At 46.9% G+C, this 12,281-nt stretch overlaps 1 protein-coding gene across 2 annotated transcripts in view; it reads left to right on the top strand.

The window, feature by feature from the left end:
- Positions 1-4,293: 4,293 nt before the first annotated feature.
- JAK1 (Janus kinase 1) overlaps positions 4,294-12,281 on the top strand; it is a 65,709-nt gene continuing 57,721 nt past the window's right edge. For both annotated transcript variants that reach the window (XM_054212818.1, XM_054212817.1), the window contains exon 1: positions 4,294-4,480. The gene's annotated coding sequence lies outside the window, so the exon portion shown is untranslated. The remainder of the gene's footprint in view (positions 4,481-12,281) is intronic.

Here is a 12,281-nt window from a genome sequence, read left to right as displayed (position 1 = left end):
CAGCTCGCTTCAGCCCTGCGCAGGAAATCCCCCCACTGCTTGGCTTTCAGCAGCAGCTGCCACAGCACCCTCAGAACAAGGACTGCTTTGGATGGGCAAAATTTAATCTTTTTTTTTTGCAAAGAAAACTTGGATTATGGACATGAGGTCCCTCTCCTTCCCCAAACTGAGATCATTAGAATCCCCACTTAGCTTAAAAAAAAAAGGGTTGAGCACCATATTTAGTAGTTAATTATGAGAAAGCAATTCACACATTCCTGATGCCTCAAAATAAATTCTCTCACTTGCTTTTTCAAGCAGGGACAAGCACTCTGAAAACAGTGTCACAAACACAGTTTCACGCACAGGAAGTTTAAGATAAATTCAGCAACAGATCAGATGAAAGAACTTGTGCGCTTGCATATCTATTTATACAGCTACCCCTTGGCAGGTCCCACCCCATCGCTGCAGTATCCGGGGGCTGCGCTGTCTCTAAGATAGCGCACAGTGATGGTGTACAGTGCTATCCACTTGGCTGATGGGCAGACATGACCGGGAGGAGGGTGCAGGGTGAATTCACCCACAACACCCACCCAACGGGTGGTCTGGAGCACCCAAGGTTGTTGCTGTGTGACCCACTTCGCCTGACCCAACCCCACGCTGCCTGGTACCTGCTCCTCCCGCCCTGGTGTCCCGACTGCTCCCCATGCTCCGGCCACGGCGTGAACGAAACCCCGCGTGGATCCCGCTGAGAACAGCTTCTGCTCCCTGTGTTAGAAAAAATAACTCTACGTGAAAAGATCAGTTTTGTTGATCTCAAGGAAAAAATGCTCCACTTGCTCTCCTTTGTAACGCCCACTTTTTTTCCTGGAGATAAAAATGGAAGGATGTTTTTTCTTTTTGGGGAAAAAAAAAATAATTTAAAGAATAAATTCTAATTTGAGCAGCACTGAACGTAGCCCAACACTCTGCAGAAGAGCACAGAGAATTATTCTCAGAACACTTTCTAACACTATTACAGTTTAAGTAATTGCTGCCATTGAAAGTCAGCGGCCCATTTTACACACGACGCAGTGCCTGTGACTTCATTGCCTCCTCCTGATTTTTGCTAGTAGGTATGAGAAGAATCAGGCTCCAGAAGTACTGCCGGGAACAAATCAATGACAAACTGAAACCACTTAGATAGTGTTCAATCACATTTATGTAAAGGTCCGGTCAATCCCAAGCTGACAGCATTGGTGATTTAAAGCAGTTTACTGTATGCAGGGCCCCTCACTGTATCTTGAAATGCCATGAAAAAAAAGGTTTCTAAACATCTACATTGTCTAAAGTAGTGTGCAAGCATCGCCATTTCAGAGCCAAAGGTGAAGTTTGGTTTCTGGAAGCTTGAAAACCAAACTGCAGAGCAGGCAGGTAAGGGGAAATCTGTGCATCCATCCCCGCCCCTTCTTGAAGAAGGCTACAAGAGAGAATTTGTTTGAATTTAGTTTGGTTTTTAATTCACAAATACCAAGATGGTCAAGTCCAGTCATCTGTACTTTGCCATTTATTTTGTGGAGGATATCATTGCATCCTGGAAGTTGCAAATTAAAGAAGTATGTAAGGTACAAAATATTTCTTCTGACCTGTCACTGCACCCCAGTACAGTACTCGCAGGGGAAAGAAAAATTTATTTTGCATCAAAGGCCTTTTCTGCAGCTCTTTGCAAACCTATTCTCTCTATAAGCAAAAGAACGTATTCTGCTACAAATACATGTGATTAATTCCCTAGAGAAAACTACTTTGTAGGTTTTGATACAAAATTACATCCTTCCCATGGGATGGTATGTTGTGGTAAAAGCAGAGCGTTTTGGGTATAGGTTGGAAATGCTCCCCTGTTATTAACATAGTTCTTGGAGTAATTTTTAGAAGCACATTGATTTCATCCCTGTCATATGTCACAGAACAACCAGTAGAAATCAGCAGACACCAGCGTCCTGAAATTAGGGAGAAAAAGCAAAAGGAGCTCACATCGCAGGAAGAATTGAACACACAGTTTCTGTGAAAGTGCCATAGAAACCCAGCTCCATTTTTTAAAATGAGGTGCGTGAGCACGTGAGAGTTTAATTCTTGCTGGAGGACGTGGCCTTTGGGAGCGTGGGTCATTCCTGGACATGGTCTTGAGCTCTGGGCACTGATTTAGATGGAGACAGAGGTAAAGCTGCTCTCCTCTGAGCTGCTGCAGCCAGGCTAAGCCCCTTATGCAATCCTTCGTCACAGCCATCTCCTCGGCTTTGCTTTGATTTGCAGCGCTCAGCTTCAGGATTTAAGGACATTCGCAGCATCAGTTGCTGTGCTGGGAAACAAGACCTGCCTGTAAAGCATGAATAATAAAGAGCTGTTACGTTACTGAGCATGAAAACTCACCGAGAAAAACTGATTGTATCATTACAAAGTCAAAGCCATGGAAAGGGCTAGCAAGAATGAAAGCTAATCACGGAAGCACAGCCCCTGCAGGCAGATTACAGGAGACAGAGAACAAGAGAGCAAGAAAAGGTCAGCCATGAGAGCCGTGGCATGGCCACGCGCGTCTGCAGGGTTTGACCTCTCTCCTTCCAACCTCAGGCTCTTCTCCAGCCCCAGTTCAGATTACCAGAGTGATAGAGACGGAATGAGACTCCAGTGCTTTCCCGTGCACCTGCAGCGCATGGTTAATCCAGACCCAACGATGCCATGTGGCTGAGGAAAAAGGAAAAAGGTAATCCAAATTATGCTCTGCTGGTTCCCTGACAGCTGTGGAAACAGGTGGGGAAGGGCTGTCTCGTTTCATCTTGGGGGAGGGAAAAATTAACCAATGATTATCTATCTTTAGTTTGTAAACTACAACCAGCTGGACATGCACAAACAGCCCCCGCCTCCCAGCTCCTGTGTGGGAAATGAAAAGCTTTGGGTCAATTTCCTGGAGAAAATGTTCAGTGAGCTGGGACAGATTAACTGTATTGGCGTATAAACACTTCGTAACAGCAAAGGGACTTGCACACCCATGTGCTGCCGGGCACGAGAAGACCTTGACAGAAAGATGCTGTCAGTGTGTTCTGATTAGCCTGAATTATGTGAAACTACCATTACATCAAAAGGGGGCACATTTACCAGGGCACGTATTTTTTAATGACCAATTTGGCTATTAGGACAATTTCCCCAAAAGGCAGCAGCAGATTGGCTCTTTGTTCAGAAGAAAATGCCAAATATGCGTGCATGTGTGGGAAGGGGGCGGAATAATTTTACTGAACTGAATCATTTTCTTACTGATATTACTTCCACTTGTGCCATTTCCTGTGACTTTGACAAGAGTTCGAAACCACAGTGAAGAAAACGATGTCTTTTCTGTGCAGACGGAAGAATTGTGCATGTCTTCTCATTTTGGTGTAAACACCCAAGTTGTTTATGCTGGCTTGTTCACATCTGCATGAGGCTGGAGACGGGGCTGTAGGGGTTGTTCAGCCTGGAGAAGAGAAGGCTCCGGGGAGACCTTCCAGCCCCTTCCAGGCCCTAAAGGGGCTCCAGGAAAGCTGGGGAGGGACTCTGGAGCAGGGAGGGGAGCCATGGGACGAGGGGAAAGGGTTTTACACTGCAAGAGGGGAGACTGAGATGAGATGTGAGGCAGAAATTGTTGGCTGTGAGGGGGGTGAGCCCCTGGCCCAGGTTGCCCAGAGAAGCTGTGGCTGCCCCATCCCTGGAGGGGTTCAAGGCCAGGTTGGACGGGGCTTGGAGCAACCTGGACTGGTGGGAGGTGTCCCTGCCCAGGGCAGGGGGTGGCACTGGGTGGGCTTTAAGGTCCCTTCCAGCCCAAACCATCCTGTGATTCTGTGATCAACGTACTCCAGCAGCTCAGCCCACACCATGACAGACACTGGACATCTGTGTGGGGATGACGGCCATGGCCTCGGCACTGCAGGTGCGAAGAGAACCCCGCAGCCCCAGCACCCTCCCGGCAGTGCCAGAAGACGTAATGGTTTTTAAGCACCTACGGTTAAACCCCCGGGTGCTGACCCGGGCACCAGGCGGGCCTCCCACCCCGCCCGCTAAAGCCTTTACCCGCTTTACACCAGCCAGGAGACACATCCATTTTAACCCCTCCGCTTTCCCCAACCGGGCTTCGGACGCGCCGCTGCGGCCTAGGCCGGGACGTCCCCACCGGCCTCTGAGAGCCTGCCCCGCCAAGCGTCGGACCCTCTCGTGCCCCGCCGCCGCCATCGCCCCCCCCAGACCCGGAGGCGGCCGCGACGAGGCACCACCCCCGGGCGGGCCCGGCCCGGCGCATGCTCCGCGGGCGGTAGCCGCTGCCGCCGCTGCCACCGCCGCACCGGGACCGCCGCCCTGACGTTGCCGAGCGTCCCCGGGCTTCGCTCTCGCGCCCACCGGGCCCGGCCGAGCCGCCCCCAGCCCCACGGGGCCGCGGCTGAGCGGCACGGCCGTCCCCCGCTGGCCTCACCGCCCGCCCCGGCGAGGTGCGACGGAAGCGGTGAGTGGGGCCGGAGCGGGCTCCCGCGTTTCCCCGGCCGGGCCCGGGGCCGAGGGGGACCGGGGAAAGGGGTGGTGCGGGGCGGCGGGCGCTTCCCCTCCCTGAGGGAGGCTCCCGAGATGGCCGACGGCGCGGGGCTTCCCCCGGCGGCCGCGCCGGCCCCTTCCCGGGCTCAGCGCGGCGGCCGAGCCCGGCGCCTGCGCCGGGGTGTGGGGTGCCGCGGGGCCCCCCTCAGCGGAGAGGGCCGGGGGCGGGCACCGGGGACGAGCCCCCGCGGGCGGCGGCCGGGCTGGGAAGGGGTTTTCAGAGCCACGTTTGGGCGAGGGGCGACTCCTGCGCGGCCGCGGCGGGGGCGGCCGGGTTGTGGCGAGAGGAGGAACCGGAACGAAATTACTTCGGTTCTGCCGGCTGGTGGAAATGGGTGAAATTTAAAAAAAAAAAAAAAAAAAAAAAAAAAAATCGGGTGCCTGTGAGCGCGCTCGGACCCCCCGTGAGCTTACGGGAGTCCTCGGTCTTCTTTGCAAGCGGAGATATTGCTGCCTTGCACTTGTGTGTTTGGAAAAATTGATTGTGTCCAGCTGTCAGTTTGGCATCGGTCCCTGTCTTGGGGATAGAGACGCTTTTTGGGCGCCTTTCAGCGCCCCCCGCCCCCCCGTAGGTGCTCCTTCCCCTGAGGGTGGTGACAGCCGTCCAGGTCACCTCCTGGTTGGATCTCCCTCACCCGAGAGGACGAGCAGGGATGTGGGGCTGGTACCCTGGCAGCTGCCAAGTTGTACCTTCCTTCCACCTTCTCCAGACACCTAAAAACATAATTCTGCTGTACGTGTATGTGCGTGGAAAACGATTTTAGGTGGTTTGGATAGTCCTTGTTGAGTTGGGATTTTCAAAATACATACGGAAAGCTTATGTATGAGGAGAACCAGGACACAAGAGCCTGAAGCACATCAGCCCCGCTGTTAACCATGTAGGTTGGTGGCAGGAAGACAACATGGCAGTCGCGCGGTGTGACAGGAGAGGCTGGACTCGGCTCCGGTTAAACACACATCGAGTCTGTGCTTGGGAGGAGGATGGGGTGGTGCTGGGGAAGCCTGTGGCCAACGGGATGGATTAGGGATGCGGAGGGTGTATTTTGAGGCATAGAGACCTGGAGGGCAGATAAATGCAATGCAGGAAGGCTTTTTTTTTTTCTTTCTGGTGGTTGTTTTTTTGGGGGGGGGAAAATGGAAATAATTCAAAGTTGCGTTGGTGTTTGAACTGAACTCCAGTTAGCCCAGTTTAACTCATGCTGGTAGAGGACTCTCTGCAGCATTATTCATGAGCAGAATGTATGTACTGTTTTATTCGTGGCTGCTGAAGCTCAGCATTAAGTTCAGTTTTGACCATATATGGGGAGCAGTAGGCATTTCCTCCTGGCACTTGTTTTTAAAACACACAGGAAGTTGCACCTTGGTCTGGGTTCGCGCTAGGTGACACCGAGACAGGTGCTTTGAAATACAGAGCCCCATCAGGACGCGCTGCTAAGGCCTGAGCAAACAGCAGATCCCAGCAGGCTCTCGCTGTCATTTGCGGCGTTAAAAGTTAGTAATTGCGGGCAGGTTTTACAAGTGTTTTTGTCAGTGCATTCTTAGTGATTCAGTTCTCCTTAAAATATCTTAATTTGTCTAACTATCTGCAAGTCATTTGCCCTAAAGCCCAGTGTAACAGGGAATATGCTATGCTCATGCAAAGCAAAACTGCAAACGTTTGACCTTTGGGAAAGGTTAGGTGAAAGACTGGTAAAAAGCCAGGGTGAGTGGGTTTAAATTTGCACAAGAATATAAACACAGAACTGGAACAACTTTAAGTTTGCAAACTCCTGGAACTCCCTGCACTGCAAAACTCTTTCAGAATTAATTTCAAAGTGGCCTTTTTTGAGAGGTAGATTCTGCAAATCTTGAGCTCTTCGGGAATGTGCTGTTTCTGTAGGTCCAAATTGACTTGTCTGTTCAATGAGTTTATTTAAAAAACAATTGGGAAGCAATTCTGGAGATAATACCTAATACAAAAGCTTTGGAAAGCAACCTGTATCAATTGCAAAGGAAAACGCTGCAGTGTACCTAAACAGTCACCGGAGAGACTCAGTGGGTGAAATCAACATACCTTTTAACCTCATTTTTTTCTTAGTCAAACAGAGTCTGCAATTTAAACTTATTTTAATTCTTTTGCCTTACAGCTTGGCGGGCTGGAACTAATCCAGGGTTCTTGGTTGGAAGAATAAGTGATACCGATTCAGTAAATTTAGATGGACATTTCTGTAGTAGTTCACTCTTGCAAATAAAAGACTGAATTCACAGAAACCAGCTTCCCTTTTTTGCATAGAGGGGAAAAATCTTTCCGTTTTCGTAGGCAGCATCCTGACAGTGATGCCTGCTGTCACGGGTGGGAGGATTTCACCTCTTTCCTACCACGTACCTCCCCATCCTCCCTTGATTTGGGGTTGAAACACTTTTTTTTTTTTTTTTTTTTTTTTTTTTTTTCACCCGTAGAACTGGCCCCAGGTTTCTTGGCAGCTCTTTGCTGCCCAACTTGGTATGAGGAAGAGAGGTTCAAAATACAGCACAAACCCAAATGAAGAACCCTTGAATCTGTACGTTATGTTGGGCTTGAATCGCACAAGAAAGAACTGCTCTGTGTTTACATGGAGAGGAAGGTGTTTGGATTGTTTTGAGAGGTTAAAGCTTTTACACGTAAAAACAAACCCTTAAGATGGGTTTGTATTTAGATGTGAAAAAGATCGTTATGAGAACCTATGAACCAAAAAGTGTACCAAGAAGCTGGGTTATGGAGAGAAGAGCAAGTTGGGTCTTTCTTCCTGCCTCATCTCGTGTCCAACGGCAATTAAAAATGACGAAATGTTTTCTTCTGGTTGATAAACTGGCAATATTGAAGTTGTTCTTTTGTAGCCTGTCCAACAGTCTGCAATTTCTTAAAGATTGTGCATTATTCCTGTAAACACACTCAGAGTTGCTTTAGATCTCAAAAGCACTTAAAATGCAATTAGATTTCAGGTATTGGTAATGGCAAACACTTGCCAAATTGAATAGAAAATGGCTATTAAAGCTCCGCACGTGATTCGGTCAGTTCATACTCAGAGCCCGACTTCTGCAAAGAAAGCTTTTTCATGGACTGATACTGCTCAGTTTTGCTAGTAGGGTGAGACAAATATGCTTGAACCTCATCAAGAAGGAAAGTGGATTCACAAAAGAATGGCATTTTGGGGTGTTTGACAGCTAAATTGTTACTTCCAGCTATTGCTATAGTTTCTGTACAATACATGAATATAATGAAGATTAGGGGGGATTATTTTGCTCGGTCACTTGATGTCTTTATCAGCGCTTTAGGTACCCTGATCAGTATTTGTTTTCACCATTCATCTAATCATTCCAAAAAAACGATGCTAAAAAGTACTAGGTTACTGGAAAAAGTTGATGATGGTTCTCTTGGGCAAATTAGTTGCAATTTCTCGTGATTCAAATTGGTGGGGGGAAGTAAGGAAGTGTGATTTAGTGGTTATAATTTCCTGGCCCGTTGAGAACAGGTGGATTTTTAAGGAAGAAGTCCTGTCACTTTCTTCATGCTGAAGGGCTTATAAAACTTCAGACAGTCTTGCTGGCTAGAATAATTCTCTTTTTCCCCTGAACTGGTTATATAAATGTAACAGGAGTTGCATAACTGAACTACAGGAAACTGGAAGAGCACCTTCTACTTGGAGAAGTATAGTCTGTACGTCTTATATTGCGTATCGTTACCTTCTACCACCCTCTGACACTGTATGAGTTGTTTGTTAACAGACATGAATATGGTTCTCTGCATGTTCTGTTATTACATACTTTAAAACAGCTGGCCCATAAAAATGATCTGGTTAGAATTTTTTTTTCCTGCGGGATGTGAAAGGTGAAATAGGAAATAAAGGAAAAGAACTGGAAGTCGATGGAGAAGCAGAGGATGTGTACATCATCCCAAACTATGGAGCGAGGTAGTGGTGAAAGCCTGGGAAAAATCATATTGGATCGTTGAGGAGGAACCTACCTGCGGAGCTAAGATTCGGAGCAAGTGCAGTTATAGAATCATAGAATAGTTTGGGTTGGAAGGGACCTTTAAAGGCCATCTAGTCCAACCCCCCTGCTGTGAGCAGGGACATCTTCAACTAGAGCAGGTTGCTCAGAGCCCCGTCCAACCTGACCTGGAATGTTTCACGGGATGGAGCATTGACCACCTCTCTGGGCAACCCGGGCCAGTGTTTCACCACCCTCATTGTAAAATATTTATTCCTTATACCTAAATCTTTCCTCTTTTAGTTTAAAGCCATTACCTCTTGTCCTGTCGCAACAGGCCCTGCTAGTAGAAAATCTGCTCCCATCTTTCATATAAGTCTCCCCTTAAGTATTGAAAGGCCACCATAAGGTGTCTCCCTGGAGCCTTCTCTTCTTCAGGCTGAATACCCCCAACTCTCTCAGCCTGTCCTCAGAGCAGGGGGGCTTCAGCCCTTGGAGCATCTTCATGGCCTCCTTTGGACCCGCTCTAAACACAGAATAGGAAAATCATTTGTATTAGAGTAAGTGCCTTGGTATTGCTATTGATTCTGCTTTGTCAGCAGTTCCAATAGTAAACAAATTGTGTTCCAGAAATACCACATCACCGTTCTGTTGTAGCTATGGAGCTCCCAAAGTAGCAGAAAGGGCTTGCTAGTAAAGAACAAACTTTTACAAGGTGACTGGCTTCAAGAAACTCATCCATCATAAACGCACGTATCTGGTAGCTTTGTTCTGTGAAGCACTTTGGACTTCTACTCCAAGCTGGTCTGCTACATAAAGGAGGGTCTGCTAATAAATTGAATAACTTCAGTATTTCGTGCTATGTTCTCTGACTTCTGAAGCATGTAGGATTCACGTGAGTCAAGACTTCAGTTGCTTGCCTGTGTACTGGAGGAGGGGACAGGAAGGTTCACAAAGATACGGAGTCAGTCTGCAGGTGGATAAGTGTATAATGCAGCGTTCAATGGGGTCAGAAGCCTGGGGGTGTTTTCATTTCAGTCAGTGCCTGACTTTGGCGGAACAACCTGTCTGTTCTTTCAACATGTTTCTTCTCCTCTCTCTACTGAAAATGCTGCAATTCCCTCCCCAGTCCCCAAAGGCTTAATTCCCTTTGAACACACAATTTAAGTGACAACTGCTATTCGTACTTCCAGGAGAAAACTCCTAAAGGGAAATTTGCACATTCCTCAGGCTGTGGTGCGCAGTCTCGCTTGTTTGCAGAGTGGATCTGAGAGGGGCCCTGGCTACCGAGGCACCTAGACATGAGTATAATGCAAATTTTTAGCGGTTTTGGACACCAGGTGCTGTTTAAACTGTTCCTTGAGTGTTTCATTCCCTGCCATTTCCAGCTATTCGAAGGCTGAGCCGAGTCTGCATTGCCTGTCAGGTGGCCCAGTTGGAATTTAGCAGGGTATTGAAATAATTTATTTGCAGTACTCTTAATAATTACTCTTCAATCTGTGGCATATTCTGTCAAAATAACTTTCTTGGTCTTCCACTTCAGATCTTTTAAATAACTTAATTTTACTGGCTGGAAATTGAGATTGAGGTAATATTGCCTCATGCTGTTTTGAACAGGGAAAAATCCTTGTTCAACCAAGGAGGCTGTTCCTAGATCTGCTGGGAGAGCTACTGTGCCTAGGGCTGTGCTGGAGACAGCGGTTCTGGAAAAAATCCTTACACCTTTCATGCCAGGAGGAAGGACAGGTTTCAGTCTTCTACTTTTTTAGGTAAGGAAAATGAAGCGGACCGTGCTAGATCTGTGACTTGGACAGGGGAGCGAGGGAGGAGAGGAAACACTTGCAAGAAAGCTGTTTGCGTGTGGACTCAGTTTTCCAGGAAATTAATTTGGCAGAACTAACTTTACACTCATTTTGAGACACTAGCAGCACAAAGAGATACATTAAACAAAACAAACCTTAAAAGCCTTGGAACTTGTACAGTCCAAATAACTTCCTGTTGCTTGCCATCCATAAACACCTGTCTCTGCACTCCTCTGGATTTTACCAGAGTAAATTTTTTATAATAAAGCTATGTTAGTTTGTAAGGTATTAGGTGTTTAGGGGGTGTGTGGAAGTATAAAAGATACCATGTAGCTTAAGTGTTGCATTAGACTCAGTCTTTTATATTTAAATCTACTTTGCATAGGTTGTGTGGGGGGTTTTTTGTCCCTAGGATGTCGAGCTCTCACAGAGCAACTCAAGCTGGCGGCCTCCTGCGTGGAAAGAACGTGTGGCCGCCCTCAGTTCTGAGGTTTTTCATCAAGAGCAACTGTAAGGTGGCATTTGCAGTGCGCTTCATATGGTTTTCTTGTACACTCAGTGTCTTTCGTGTTTACTGAAGATGCACAAGAAATAACCTTTCACTTCCTGAACACTTCTGTATTTCACTTTTCCTCAAAGTATGGCAAAACAGATGCTAATAATTTTGAAATTGCCAGAGCCCATCTATTTAGAGAGTTTAAAAGTTCAAAAGAAACCAGAGAGTTAAATGAGCGAGCCTGACCTGTATCGAGCAGCTTCTGTTGTCACCCTTTACAGCTCTATACCCTGTGTTGGAGCACTTGGTTCTACAGGAGTTATCCTCTCCTCTGAAAACAAAAGATTACAAATTCACTGTTTGCCTTCTTTGCTTTTTCCTGCTGTTGATTTGTGTTGCATTTGTATTAAACTGTATTTTTTTTTCCTTTTTGCTTTTTCCTGCTATTGATTTGGGTTGTTGTTGTATTAAACTTTTTTTTCCTTATTTGAATCTTCTACCCTTCTTTCTTGTTCTCAAGACTTAAGTTGAAGGAAGAGAAAGGTGCATTTGACCTCATTATTGAAGTAACAGCTGCAATTCCAAAACTTAACACTTGCTGCCATCCACTGTTTCTAGTGTTAAAGTCTATTTGAGGGGTCTACAGGCCGTAATGGCACCATGTTCTTCTGACATGGTGTTACAACCTCGCCACTTTTCTAACTGTTTTTCTATTAGAAACATCAGTGCCTGACTTAGGCAGAAAATGGCTTAAATGCATTTTATTTGACTGTTACTGTATTGATTTTTAGAAAGTCTCTTAATAACTCTCTCCCCTAAAGGCATGAAATAGCCAGGAGTTTACCAGATTCTGGGAAGTGCCGGTGTAGTCAGAGAAAAGGAGCCTGTCTGATCCCTGGTTTTTTGAAGGGTCATAACTGTTCGTTGCCAAGAAAACTTCTAGTTGTGTTCCTTGCCCTTATGAAGGGAAATAGAGGGCGTGTTTATTGATGATATAAAACAAGCCCCCATAGACCGATGACCATGTTGTACGTAGATGCAAGTCGCTAGCAGGAGCGTTGCCAACCAGAATTCTCACCTGGAAGCCTTTGTCTTCCCACCAGCATCACCTGGAAAAAACAGCTTGTGTTGTTTTATACCAGCACTTATTTTAGTCGCAATTCATAGCTGTGAACACCTTTCTTGTAAACGTGGAATGAATTAATACAGGAGAGCATGGGTTTGATTTCACTGTCAAAGCCACAAGTGGTAAGTGAAAGGGCACATAGGGATAGCTGACTTAGAGCTTCATTTTACAAAAGAAGAACAGCTATCTTCTGCCAAGTTAAAAAAAAAAAAAAAGGCGGGGTGGGGGGAGAGAGAGAGAGAAAGAGAGTCCTGCGGGTTTTACAGCCCTTTCAGCTTCCTGTGCACGTGACTTGAGACACGGCCAAGTTACATCTACATAGGCAAGATACACCAGCAAACAG

The sequence above is a fragment of the Rissa tridactyla genome, chromosome 8, assembly GCF_028500815.1.
Source record: "Rissa tridactyla isolate bRisTri1 chromosome 8, bRisTri1.patW.cur.20221130, whole genome shotgun sequence".
Classification (NCBI taxonomy): domain Eukaryota; kingdom Metazoa; phylum Chordata; class Aves; order Charadriiformes; family Laridae; genus Rissa; species Rissa tridactyla.
The sequence above is the reverse complement of the archived record's forward strand: the minus strand, read 5'-3'. Positions and strand labels throughout refer to the sequence as shown.